The 15,432-nt window shown below is 37.0% G+C and overlaps 1 pseudogene; it reads right to left on the bottom strand.

Moving 5' to 3' along the window:
• Positions 1 to 12,083: 12,083 nt before the first annotated feature.
• Positions 12,084 to 12,835, bottom strand: Psma6-ps3 (proteasome 20S subunit alpha 6, pseudogene 3; annotated as a pseudogene).
• Positions 12,836 to 15,432: the final 2,597 nt, after the last annotated feature.

Here is a 15,432-nt window from a genome sequence, read left to right as displayed (position 1 = left end):
CATTCAACAAATGGTGCTGGTTAAACTGGAGGTCAGCATATAGAAGAATGCAAATCGATTCAGTATTATCACCCTGTAAAAAGCTTAAGTCCTAGTAGATCAAGGACATCTGCATGAAACCAGATACACTAAAACTAATAGAAGAAAAAGTGGGGAAGAGTCTCAGTTGCATGGACACTGGGGAAATTTTCCTGAACAAAACACCAATGGCTTATGCTCTAAGATCAAGAATCAACAAATGGGACCTCATAAAACTGCAAAGCTTCTGCAAGGTAAAGAACATTGTCATTAAGAAAAAAACAGCAACCAACACATTGGGAAAAGATATTTACAAATCCCATATCTGTTAGAGGGCTAATATTCAAAATATTCAAAGAACTCAAGAAGTTAGGCTTGAGAGAACGAAAGAACCCTCCTGAAAATGGGCTGCAGAGCTAAACGAAGCACTTTCTGCTGAGGAATATTTAATGACGGAGAAGTACCTAAAGACATGTTCAACATCCTTATTCATCAGGGAAATGCAAATTAAAACAACCTTGAGATTCCACCTCATACCAGTCTGAAGGCTAAGATCAAAAACTCAGGTGACAGTAGATGCTACCAAGGATGTGGAGAAAGAGGAACACTCCTCCATTGTTGGTGGAATTGCAAGCTGGTACAACCACTCTGGAAATCAGTCTAGAATTCCTCAGAAAATTGAACATTCTGCTACCTGAGGACCCAACTATACCTCTCCTGGGCATATACCCAAAAGATGCTCTATCATAAAACAAAGACACAGGCTCCACTATGTTCATAGCATCCTTGTTTATAATAGCCAGAAACCGGAAAGAGCCCAGATGCCCTTCAACAGAGAAATGGATATAGGAAATGTGGTACATGTACACAATGGAGAACTAATTAGCTATCAAAAACAGTGAAATTGTGAAATTCATAAGCAAATGGATTGAACTAGAAAATACCATCCCAAGTGAGGTAAGCCAATCACAGAAAAACACACATGGCATGCACTCACTGATAGTGGATATTAGCCCAAAAGCTTGAATTACCCAAGATACAATCCACAGATCATATGAAACTCAAGAAGAAGGATGGCCAAAGTGTTGATGCTATATTCCTTCTTAAAAGGGGAATCAAAATATTCATAGGAGAGGACATGGAGGTAGAGTTTGGAGCTGAGACTGAAGCAATGCCATTTAGAATCTGCTACACAGGTAGCCTCTCTCTCTCTCTCTCTCTCTCTCTCTAAATATATATATATATATATATATATATATATATATATTTATACATATATATGACAAGATTGATGAATCTAAGAAGGGCATGCTAACAGGAACCAGATATAGATATCTCCTGAAAGACACAGCCTGTGCTTGTCAAATACAGAGACTCATGCTAACAGCAAACCACTGAACTGAGAATGGAACCCCACTGGAGGAGTGAAAGAAAGGATTGAAAAAAACTGAAGGGGTTTGCAACCCCATAGGAACAACAATTCAAGGGGAACTCCCAGGGACTAAACCACTACCCAAAGACTATACATGGACTGACCCTTGACTCCAATTGCATATGTCCAGAGGAAGGACTTGTTGGGCACCAAATGGAAGGGGAAGTCCTTGGTCCTGCCAAGGCTGGACCTCCAGTGGTGGGGAATGTCAGGAGGCAGGAGGGGGAGGTGGATGGGGAGAGGAACACCCTTATAGAAGAAGGGGAGGGGATGGGATAGGGGATATGTCCATAAAACTGGGAAAGGGAATATTTGAAATGTAAGTTAAGAAAATACAATACAATACAATGCAATGCAATAAAATAAAATACACTGTCCAAATTTGCAAAGAATTAATAAAAAAGAAAAAAGAGATTAAATGATTATTTGAAATGTTAATACAATGTTAGGATATGCCCTATGGCATAGCAAAATTCCAAGTAAAAATTGCCTCCCCTTATTAAATAAGAAAAAAACCTGATACACAAAAAGGGGGAACTCAAAATCTGGAACTCAAACATTCCCACAATTGTATAATAATTATTCTGTGTGTTCTGGAAGTCAGTACTCAAAGCTAGGTAGCAGGAAATGCTACATATTTTAATTGCAAAAAGTTCTATTTCTTAATTCATATTAAAAATCACATATAGGAAAATATATATGGGATAATTATCATTGATTCTTTTTTAAATATGGCACCATTTTTAACTTATTTCTGAGGAGAGATTATGATTATTGCTATTAAACAAATTTTATTTTGAATATCATGCCTTGTGATTATAAAATCCTACAAATCCCACATTGAAAAAAAATTTAAAAGTCTGAGTTCAAAAGATCTGGGGGAACTTTCCATGATCATCCCTTTATATTCAGAAAAAGATTAAGTAAAACCAACACTGTTTTATGATAAAAGACTTTAAGAGACTAGGAGTGGAGTGAACATACTTCAATATAAAGACACTATAAATGCCCAACTTTTACCCAATATCATGAAGAATACTCCAAAATGTTCTCACTAGGATGAGAAATAAGGCAAAGTTGTCTATCCATGCTTATTCAATATAATGGTTTAAACCCTAGAGCAATAAAAGAAAGGAAATAAAAGGGATACAGATTAGAAAATAAGTCCAGTTCTCTCTTTCTGTATCAACATTACAAAAGAGACATAAAGATTCCATTAAAAAAACTTAGAAGTGATAATTATCTATGTGTCTGAACAGAAAAGTAACATACATACTATTAGTATACTATCAATGACAAAGAGACTGAAAAATCTCTCAAGCAAACATTCTACTTCCTGATAATCACATACACACATACAAAATACCTGTGTATAAAACTAACCAATAAAATGAATAACTTCTATGATAAAAATTATAAGACACTAAAAAATTAAGACTCTAGAAGATGGAAAGAAATACAATGCTCATGTATCAAAAAAACTGATATTGTGAAAACAATCCTAATCAAAATGCTAATGCCATTACAATTTAATAATTTATATGAAAGCACAAAGACAAAGGTTAATCAATGAAATCCTGGACAAAAATATGATGGACCAGAAATATTTTTATACCTGATTTCAATTTATATCACGGATCTAGTGTAATCGAAATATAATAACAATAGTCCCAGAATAAATACATTAGTCAATGGTATAGAATTGATACACAAAATGCAAGTTCACAGAGTCACAGTTGTCTGATTTCTTGGCCAAGATGCCAAAAATATATACTGGAAAAAATCCCTGCAATCTTTAGCAAACAATATTGGTAAGACTGGATTTTAAAATGCAGAAAATTACTCAGTTCAGAAAAAATGCTGAAAATTAAATATACATATCACTGTGAAAATAACTTAACCCTAAGTAGACTTTCAAATATATTGGAAAAGTAGTATAGGAGAAAGGAGGTGATAACATTTTATTTTATAAGCTCAGGTAAGAATTTACTGAATGACTCCTGTAGCAAAAGAAATAAGGCCAATAATCAATAAATGGCCTCCGATGAAAATCAAAAGCTTCTATCCAGCAAGGGGACTGAAAAGCTAATGAATAGGTAGCCTGTTATCTTTACCAGCTACTCATCCAACAGCGGAGTATAGTTCAGATTATACAAAGAAGTCAAAAATAGAAAGAAAACAAACCCCCCAATTAAAAGTAGGCTACAGGAATGAAATTTATAAATGAAAATGGCAAGTAGTTAAGGAACAATTTTAAAGATGCACAAAACTCTTAGTCACTAGGGACATGCAAATTAAAAATACTTTAAGATTCCAACTCACACCTGCCTGGAGGGCGAATAATGTTACAATGGACAACAAAGATTGGTGTAAATATGAAAAATTGACTCTAATGCACTGTCAGTGAGAATATAGCCTAGTCAAACTATCTTTTTAGATCAATCTGGAAGTTTCTAAAAAAACACATAGGTGCTATGTGCCCTAACTATCTGAGTAGTTAGTGACTAACTCCTAAGCATACACCCAATGGACTTTATCTTACTAGTACCACTTACTTGCAAAACCATGTTCCTTGCTGCCCCATTCACAATAGCTAAGCAATGGAATGAGCCTAAATGCCTATTAAAAACAAATAGGTTACACATGTGGTACTTATGCCAAGAAGAAGATTACTCACATGTAAAGAAAAACTAAGATGTGTAAATAAATAGACATGGAAAATTCATATTAAATGAGTGAAGTCAGGCTCAGGAAGATTATTTATGTTCTTTTTTATACATGGATTACAGATTTGAATATTTTGGTTCCAGTGTTTTACTTGTTGCATTAGTAGAGGTCAGGAAATTAGACATGGGTCATTAGAATGATGAAGTAATCCAGTTTCTGCCTGTGCCTGGAGCTGACACAGTACATAGCTCTTTGTACACAAATCACTTTGGGGGAGAGAGCTGGACTCTCAGAAGTGCAGACAATCCTGAGATCTTAGGAGACCACTACTTCTGCTCACATTCCTGACCCAAGACGAACCTCTCTAGAGCCCTCTGGACACAGGACCCTAGGAACAATGAGAGGATCCTTCTAGTCTCTGCCTGTGTCCAGAACTGAAAGCCAGTCACCAGGAGCTCTTACACACCTGAGAGCAGGTAAGACCAACACTTATGCTGCAAGGGACTCACCTGGAACACTCAGGACACACAAACCCTGGTGCAGTCTGGGAGAACACCCCTCTGGTTTCTGCCTGTGCCCTGAGATAACCTGGTCCCACATATCTCTGTACCTAGATCCCACTGGGAGAAAGCCAGTCTTCAAGAGTGCTAACACACAGGTTACAGGAAGGTCAAACCACTGTCAGAGACAGCAAGACAAGCTAACACCAGAGACAACCAGCAAGGTAAGTACAGGAACCTAAGTAACAGAAACCAAGACTACTTGGCATCATCAATGCACAATTCTCCTACCACAGCAAATAATGGATATCCCAACATACTGGAAAAGCAAGATTTGGAATTGAAATCACATCTAATGATGATGATAGAGGACATTATGAAGGACAAAATTAACTCCCTTCAAGAAATACAGGACAACACATTTAAATAAGCAGAAGCCCTTAAAGAGGAAACACAGAAATCCCTTAAAGAATTACAGGAAAACACAAGTAGGTGAAGCATTGAACAAAATCATCCAGGATCTAAAAATGGAAATTGAAACAATAAAGAAACCACAAATGGAGAAAACCCTGGAGATAGAAAGCCTAGGAAAGAGATCAGGAGTCAAGGATACAAGGATCATCAATAGAATACAAGATATAAAAGAGAGACTCTCAGGTGGAGAAGATATTATAGAAAACATTGACATGACAGTCAAACTAAAAGCAAAAAGCAAGAAGCTCCTAACCATCAACATTCAGGAAATGCAGGACACAGTGAGAAGAGCAAACCTAAGAATAATAGATATAGAAGAGAGCAAAGATTATCAACTTAAAAGGAAAGTAAATATCTTCAACAAAGTTAGAGAAGAAAACTTCCCTAACCTAAAGAAAGAGATACCCATGCACATACAAGTAGTCTATAGAACTCCAAACAGATTGGACCAGAAAAGAAATTCCTCTCATCACATAATAGTCAAAACACCAAATGTACAAAAACAAAGAATATTAAATGCAGTAAGGGAGCAAGGTCAAGTAACATATAAAGGCAGACCTATCAGAATTAAACCAGGCTTTGCACCAGAGACTATGAAAGCCAGAAGATCCTGGGCAGATATCATACAGACCCTAATAGAACCCTAATAAATACCAGACCAGGCTACTATATCCAGCAAAACTCTGAATTAACAGAGAAACCAAGATATTCTATGAAAAAACAATTAACATGATATCTATCTACAAGTCCAGCCTTATAAAGGATACTAGATGGAAAACTCCAACACAAAGAGGAAAAATACACTATAGAAAAAGCAAAAAAAAAAAAAAATAACAATCCTCTCACCAAAAAAACAAAAAGAAAGAGAACCACAAAAACACATTTCCACTTGTAACATCAAAAATAAAATGAAACAACAATCACTATTCCTTAATAGCTAGCTCTCAATATCAAAGGATTCAATTCCCCAATAAAAAGACATAGACTAACAGAATGGATATAGAAAGAGGACACAGCACTGTGCTGAATACAGGAAACACAACTTCCTGACAAAGACACAACCTTAGAGTAAAAGGCTGAAAAACTGTTTTCCTAGCAAATGGTCCCAAGAAACAAGCTGGAGCAGCAATTCTAATATTGAATAAAATCTGCTTTCAATCAAAAGTTATCAAAAAAGATGAAGAAAGACACTTCATATTCATCAAAGGAAAAATCCACCATGATGATCACTCAAAAGACAATATCTATGCTCCACATTCAAGGGCACCTACATTCATAAAAGCAACCTTTCTAAAGCTCAAAGCATACATTGTACCTGACACAGTAAAAGTGGGAGACTTCAACACCCCACTGTCATCAATGGACAGATTATGGAAACAGAAACTGAACAGAGACATAGAGAAACTAGCAGAAGTTATTAATCAAATGGATTTAACATTATTTACAGAACGTTTCATCCTAAAAAGCAAAGAATAAAAGAATACAACTTCTCACTAGATCATTTTACTTTCTCCAAAACTGACAATATAATTTGTCAAAAAACAGGACTCAACAGATAGAAGAATATTGAAATAATCCCATGAATCCTATCAGATCACCACTGCCTAAGTTTGTTCTTCAATAACAATAAAAAGGACAGAAAGCCCACAAATATATGGAAGTTGAACAACTCTCTGTGCAATGATAACTTGGTCAAGGAAGAAATAAAGAGAGAAATTAAAGACCTTTTAGAATTTAATAAAGATGAAGATGAAGGGACAAAACACACAAAACACAAGTCATTGCTAAGAGGAAAGCTCATAGCTCTGAGTTCCTCCAGAAAGATACTGGAGAGAACAAACACTAGCAGCTTAACAGCACACCTCAGAGCTCTGGTACAAAAAGAAGCAAATACACACAAGAGGAGTAAATGTCAGAAATTAATCAAACTCAGGGCTCTAATCAACCAAGTAGAAACAAAAAGGACTCTACAAAGAATCAACAAAACCAGGGGCTGGTTCTTTGAGAAAATCAACAAGATAGATAAACCTTTAGCCAGACTAACCAGAGGATACAGAGAATGTATCCAAATTATCAAAATCAGAAATTAAAAGGGAGACATAACAACACAGTTTAAGGAAATTCAAAAAATCATCAGATACTACTATAAAAGCCCATATTCAACAAAACTGGAGAATCTGGATGAAATGGACAATTTTCTAGACACATACCATGTATCAAAGTTAAAAGAGAATATGATAAACCATCCAAACAGTCCCATAACTTCTAAAGAAAATGAAACATTCATTAAGATCTCCCAACCAATAAAAGCCCAGAACCAGATAGGATTAGTGGAGAATTTTATCAGACCTTTGTAAAGGCTTAATGATAATACTGTCCAAACTATTCCACAAAAGTGAAACAGAAAAAACACTACCCAAATCATTCTATGAAGCTTCAATTACACTTATTCCTAAACCACACAAAACCCCAACGAAGAAAGATAACTTCAGACAAATTTCCCTTGTGAATATTGATGAAAAAATGCACAATAAAATTCTCACAGACAGAATCCAAGAACACATCAAAACAATCATTGGTCATGATCAAGTAGGTTTCATCCCAGGGATGTAGGGATGGTTCAATATATGGAACTCCATCAACATAATCCACTATGAAAATGAACTCAAAGAAAAAAATATGATTATCTCATTAGATACTGAGAATGCATTTGACAAAATTCAACATGCCTTCATGTTAAAAGTCTTGGAGACATCAGGAATTTAAGGAATTTAAACATAATACAAGTGATATACATCAAATCAGTAACTAACATCAAACTAAATGTAGAGAAACTGGAAGCTATTCCACTGAAATCAGGGACTAGACAAGTCTGCCTACTCTCTCCCTATTCATTCAATATAATACTGAAGGTTCTCCCCCAGAGCAACCAGACAACAAAAGGAGGTCAAAGGGATACAAATTGGAAAGGAACAATTCAAAATATTACTACTTGCAGATGATATAAGAGTATAGTTAAGTGACCCCAAAAGTTCCACAGAGAACTAATAAACCTGATAAACATCTTCAAAAAAGTGGCTGGATATAAAATTAATGCAAACAAATCATTAGCGTTCCTTACTCAAAGGATAAACAGGCTAAGAAAGAAATTAGGGAAGTGACATGCTTCACAATAGTCACAAGTAACATACAATCACTCAGTGTAATACTAACCTAGCAAGTGAAAATCTGTATGACAAGAACTTCTAGTCTCTGAAGAAAGAAATTGAAGAAGATCTCAGTAGAGGGAAAGACGTCCTATGCTCATGGATTGACAGGATTAACATAGTAAAAACAATCTACAGATTCAATGCAATCCCCATCAAAATTTCTACTCAATTCTTCATAGAGTTAGAAAGAGCAATTTTCAAACTCATTTGGAATAACAATAACCCAGGATAGCGAAAACTATATTCAGCAATAAAAGAACTTCTAGGGGAATCACCATCCTTGACCTCAAGTTGTATTACAGAGCAATAGTGATTAAAAAAAAACTGTATGGTATTGGTACAGAGATAGACAGGGAGGTTAGTGGAGTAGAATGGAAGAACCAGAAATGAACCCACACATCTAAAGTCACTTCATCTTTGACAAAGGAGATAAAACCATCCTTTGGAAAAAAGACAACATTTTTAACAAATGGTGCTGGTTCAACTGGAGGTCAGCATGTAGAAGAACGTAAATCCAACCTTTCTTATTGCACTGTACAAAGCTGAAATCCAAGTGGATCAAGAACCTCCACAAAAACCAGATACACTGAAACTAATAGAAGAAAAAGTGTGGAGAAGCTTCAAACACATGGGCACTAGGGAAATTTTTCTGAACAGAAGACCAATAGCTTTTGCTCTAAGATCAAGAATCAACAAATTAGACCTCATAAAATTGAAATCTTCTGTAATGCAAAGGATATTAGGACAAAATGTCAACTTACAGATTGGAAAAAGATGTTTACCAATCCTACATCTGATAAAGGGCTCATATTCAATATATATATATATATAGAACTCAAGAAGTTAGACTCCAGAGAGTCAAATAACCCTATCAAAAATGGGGTACTGACCTAAATAAAGAATTATCAGCAATCAGACAGTAAAAGGAGGTCAAAGGGATACAAATTGGAAAGAAAGAAATCAAAATATCACTATTTGCAGATGATATGATAGTGACCCCAAAAGTTCCTCCAGAGAACTACTTAACCTGATAAACAACTTCATCAGAGTGTTGGGGTATAAAATTAACTCAAACAAATCAGTAGCCTTCCTTTACTCAAATAATAAACAGGCTGAGAAAGTAATTAAGGAAATGACACCCTTCACAAAAGGCCCAGATACTATAAAATATCTTGGTGTGACTTTAATCAAGCAAGTGAAAGATCTGTATGACAAGAACTTCAAGTCTCTGAAGAAAGAAATTGAGGAAGATCTCAGAAGGAAAGCTCTTCCATACTCTTGGATAAGCAGGATTAACATAGTAAAGATGACCATTTTGCCAAACACAATCTACAGATTCAATGCAATCCCCATCAAAATTCCTACTCAATTCTTTATAGATATAGAAAGAGCATTTGCAAATTCATTTGGAGTAACAAAAAACCCAGGGTAGTGAAAACTATAATCAACAATAAAAGAATTTCCAAGGGAATCACTATCCCTGCCTTCAAGCATTATTACAGAACAATAGTCATAAAAACTGTATGGTATTTGTACAGAGAAAGGCAGATAGATCAGTGGAACATAATTGAAGACCCAGAAATGAATCCACACACCTATAGCCACTTGATCTTTGACAAAGGAGCTAAAACCATCTAATGGGAGAATGATAGCATTTTCAACAAATGGTGCTGTTCAACTGGGAGTCAACATGTAGAATGCAAATTGATCCATTCTTATTACCATGTACAAAGCTTAAGTCCAAGTAGATCAAGGACCTCCACATCAAACCAGATACACTCAAACTAATAGAAAAATAAAGTAGGGAAGAGTCTTACAAACATGGGCACTGAGGAAAATTTCCTGAAGAAAACATCAATGGCTTATGCTCTAAGGTGAAGAATCAACAAATGGACCTCATAAAATTGCAAAGCTTTTGTAAAGCAAAAGACACTGTCATTAGGACAAAACTGCAACCAACAGATTAGAAAAAAATCTTTACCAATCCTACATATGATAGAGGGCTAATACCCAAAATATACAAAGAACTCAAGAAGTTAGACACAAGAGAGTCAAATGACCCTATTAAAAAATGGGGTACAGAGCTAAACAAAACATTCTCAGAGGAGGATTATTGAATGGCCAAAAAGCACCTAAAGAAATGTTCAACATCCTTAGTCATCAGAGAAATGCAAATCAAAACAATCCTGAGATTCTACCTCACACCAGTCAGAATGGCTAAGATAAAAAACTCAGGTGACAGCAGATGCTACCAAGGATGTGCAGAAAGAGAAACACTCCTCCATTGTTGATGGGATTGCAAGCTGGTACAAACACTGTGGAAATCAGTCTGGCAGTTCCTCAGAAAACTGGACATTCCACTACCTGAGGACCCAGCTAAAACTCTCTTGGGCATATACCCAAAAGATACTCCAGCGTACAACAAAGACACATGCTCCATTATGTTCATAGCAGCCTTATTTATAATAGCCAGAAGCTGGAAAAAATTCAGATGCCCTTCAACAGAGGAATGGATTAAAAAACTGTGATACATTTACACAATGGAGTATTACTCAGCTATCAAAAACAATGATTCATGAAATTCATAGGCAAATGGAATGAACAAATAAATATCATCCTGAGTGAGGTTACTCAATCACAGAAAAACACACTTGGTATGCACTCATTGATAAGTGGATATTAGCCCAAATGCTTGAATTATCCAAGATGCAATCCACAGACCACAGGAAGCTCAAGAAGAAAGATGACCAAAATGTGGATGCTCCCACTCCTTAAAAGGGGAGAAAAGCCACCAAAACTAGATAAGATTGATGAAGCTAGAAAATGCATGCTGAAAGGGACCGGATACAGAGCTCTCCTGAGAGACACATCCAGAGGATATCCAATACAGAAGTCAATGCTAGCAGCAAACCACAGAACTGAGAATAGGACCATCTTGGGGGGATTAGAGGAAGTATTGAAAGAGTTCAAGGAGCTTGCAACCCCATAAAAACAACAATGCCAACCAACCAGATCTTCCAGGGACTAAACCACTACGGAAAGACTATACATGGACTGATCCAGGGCTCCAACTGCATATGTAGCACAGAATAGCCTTGTTGGGGCCCAGGGTAAAGGAGCATCCTTGATCCTGCCAAGATTGTACCCCCAGTGCAGGGGATTATGGGGGAATAAAGGGGGATATATAGGGGCAATTCCTGTATGTGGGAGAGGTAGGGGAGGGAATGGGGTCTTATGGACAGGAAACCAGGAAGGGGAATAACGTTTGAAATGTAAGTAAAGAAATTTTATCTAACAAACAATTTTTAAAAAAGAAGAAATTGGAGAGATTTCATACTAGCAACTTAACAGCAAACCTGGTAACTCTAGGCTAAAACAAAGCAAACACACCCAAGAGGTGTAGAAGGTAGGAAATAGTCAAACTCAGTGCTGAAATCAACCAATTAGAAATAGAGAAAACAATACAAAGAATCAACAAAACCAAGAGATACTTCTTTGAGAAAATAAACAAGATAGACAAACCCTTAGCCAACCTAACTAAAAGGCATACAGAGCATATCCAAAGAAACAAAATTGGAAAGGAAAGGGGAGACATAATAACAGGAACTGAGAAATCAAAACAATCATTAGTTTTTTTTCCTCCCAAAAGCTCTGTTTTATTTATGCACAGTCCTAACCAGTCAGTGGCAGGAGGACTGGGAGAATCTCCATCTTCAATCCAGGGCCTCTATGATGTTGGTTTGTTACATAGGCACATGGCATCTGGTACGCTGATAAGAGTGTTCAGTCTCTCTCTGCTACAACAACAAGATGAGCATAAATCCCTGCTTCTGTAAGAATCCTGAATATAGGATTTTTTCAACTGTAACTACTCCAACTTCCATTTCTGAAGGTTTGAAATCAACCAATAGAATGGTAGACAGGCGTGCAATTGCTGTTTCCACGGTCTATTCAAATGTCCAATCAAATGTCTTCTTCACTTTTTCAAGGAAACTGGTTGACTCTGTTTGTTTAACTCCTACTGTGGTGGCTTTAAAGCCACAGTAGTAGCCTGCAGGATCACACTTGTAGACTTGAGGGCCTTGTTCTTCATCTATACCAATTAAAATCATACAATGATGAAACCAAGTGACCTCATTTCAGCATTCTATGTATAGGTTTGAGAAATATCAGCAATTCTTTTACACAGCATGTCCACAGGAATCTCATAGCCATATTTCTATTTCTACTTAGTTGCCTCATAGCGTGTCCTCTGTATCTGGGATCAGCTGTCAGCTGTCACTCCTGTCACCACACAACCAATACTTTCTGTTATCTTGAATAAGTCAGTCACTGTGCTGGAATCCAGTTGTTTCTCAGGTACTTTCTTCTGTGTGACAATAACTGTGCAGTCCTTTTCCTCTGACAGCTACAGATGTAAGCCCTCTGTGGTGGTTAAAAGCCTTAAAAGCATATTCTACTTGGTAGAGTCAGCCTTCAGAGGGAGAGAAAATAGTAATGTGATGGTCAAAACTGGGGCTGGAATGATGGGACATGGCATTCCTGCTATTTCAAACACAGTCTGCCAAAATCATTCGATCTTATTTCAAAACCCTGTACGCCACTAAACTGGAAAATCTAAACAAAACTGATAATTTTCTAGACAGATACCACTTACCAAAATTAAACGAAAATCAGGTAAACTATCTCAATACTCCTAAAATGCTAAGGAAATAGAAGCAGTAATTAAAATTCTCTCCTGAGAGAGACACCCAGAATACAGCAAATACATAGGCGAATGCCAGCAGCAAACCACTGACCTGAGAACAGGACCCTCTTTGAAGGAATCAGAGAAAGGACTGAAAGAGCTTGAAGGGGCTCGAGACCCCATATGAACAACAATGCCAACCAATCAGAGATTCCAAGGACTAAGCCACTACCCAAAGACTATACTTGGATTGACCCTGTGCTCCAACCTCATAGATAGCAATGAATAGCCTAGTAAGAGCACCAGTGGAAGGGGAAGTCCTTGGTTCTGCCAAGACTGAACCCCCAGTGAACTTGATTGTTGGGGGAGGGCAGTAATGGGGGGAGGATGGAGAGGGGAACACCCATAGAGAAGGGGATGGGGAGGGGATGTTGGCCCGGAAACTGGGAAGAGGAATAACAATCGAAATGTAAATAAGAAATACTCAAGTTAATAAAGATAAAAAAAAAAGTCTCCCAAACAAAAAAGCTCTGGGCCAGATGGTTTTAGTGCAGAATTCCACCCTGATACCTAAACCACACAAAGACTCAACAAAGAGAATTTCAAACCAACTTCACTCATGAACATTGACACAAAAATACTCAGTAAAATTCTAGCAAACTGAATCCAAGAACATCTCAAAGACATTATCCACCGTTACCAAGTAGGTTTCACCCCAGGAATGCAGTGGTATTTCAATGTACAAAAATTTGTTGATGTAATCCACTATATAAACAAACTTAAAGAAAGACACCACGTCAAATTAAATGGAAAGGTTGAAGCAATCCCACTAAAATTAAGGACAAGATACTCTCTGCACATCTCTTCAATATAATACTTGAAGTTCTAGCTAGAGAAATTAGTCAACAACAGGAGATCAAGGGGATACAAACTGGAAAGGAAGAAATCAAGGTTTCACTGTATGCAGATGACATAATTTTATACATAAAATAACCCCAAAATTCTATCAGAGAAAGCCTGCAGCTGATAGTTGACTTTAGCAAGGTGGTTGGATATAAAATTAACTCAAACAAATCAGTAGCTTTCCTTTCCTCAAAGGATAAACAGGATGAGAAAGAAATTAGGAAAATAACACCCTTCACAACAGTCAAAAAATAATATAAAATATCTTGGTGTAACTCTAACCAAGGAAATGAAAGATCTGTATGACAAGAACTTCAAGTCATGAAGAAATAAATTGAACATATCAGGAGTTGGAAAGATCTCCCAGGCTCATGGATTGGTAAGACTAACACCCCCAGCAGTGAAAATGTCCATCTTCCCAAAAGTAATCTATACATCCAATATAATTCCCATCAAAATACCAACACATTTTATAGACCTTGAAAGAGCAACTCCCATATAGATAAGGAAAAACAAACAACCCAGGATAGTTAAAACAATCCTGAACAATAAAAGAATTTCTGGAAGAACCATATCCATGATTTCAAGCTATACAATAAAACAATATTGATAAAAACTTTATAGTATTAGTCCCAAAGCAGAAATATTGTTGAGTGGAATGGAAGACCTAGAAATAAATCACACACCCATGGAAAGTTCTGGGCCCTGAAGTGGACTGGAACTCCACAGGAAGACCAACAGAGTCAACTAACCTGGACCTCTGGGATCTCTCTGAGACTTAACTGCAAACCAAACAGCATACACAGTGTGGACCAAGGGCCCTGGTACATATGTAGCAGACCTGCAGCTCAGTCTTCATGTGGGTTACCCAACAACTAGATCAGGAACTGTCTCTAAAACTGTTGCCTGTCTGTGGAATCAGTTCCCTGACAGGGTTGCCTTGTGATAGAGGTTGTGTCTAATCCTACAGAGACATGATGTGACAAGATGATGGGGAGTGGGGGCTTACACAGAGGGATCTTCTCAGAGGAAAGGGGCAGGGTGGGTGGTCCTAGAGACCCTTGGAATTGGACTAGAGAGTGGGAGACAGCTTTGGGGATGTAAATAAACATTTTTTAAAAAAGAAAAAAAAAAGAATTCTCAGCTGAGGAATATCGAATGTGTAAGAAGTACCTAAAGAAATGTTCAACATCCTTAGTCATCAGGATAAAATCAAAACAACCCTGAGATTTCACCTCACACCAGTCAGAATGGCTAAGATCAAAACTTAGGTGACAACAGATGGTGGAAAGCATGTGTAGAAATAGGAACACTCCTCCATTGTTGGTGGGATTGCAAGCTGATACAGCTATTCTGGAAATCATTCTGTAGATTCATCAAAAAATTAGACATAGTGCTACCTGAGGGCCCAGTGATACCACTCCTGGGCATATACCCAAAAGATGCTCCAACGTATAACAAGGACACATGCTCCACTACATTCATAGCTGCCTAATCCATAAAAGAAAGAAGCTGGAAAGAATGTGTCCTTCAACAGAGGAT

Source organism: Rattus norvegicus, chromosome 4 (assembly GCF_021556685.1).
Source record: "Rattus norvegicus strain SHRSP/BbbUtx chromosome 4, alternate assembly SHRSP_T2T, whole genome shotgun sequence".
In the NCBI taxonomy this organism is placed as follows: Eukaryota; Metazoa; Chordata; class Mammalia; order Rodentia; family Muridae; genus Rattus; species Rattus norvegicus.
This window is presented reverse-complemented; position numbering and strand designations above follow the sequence as displayed.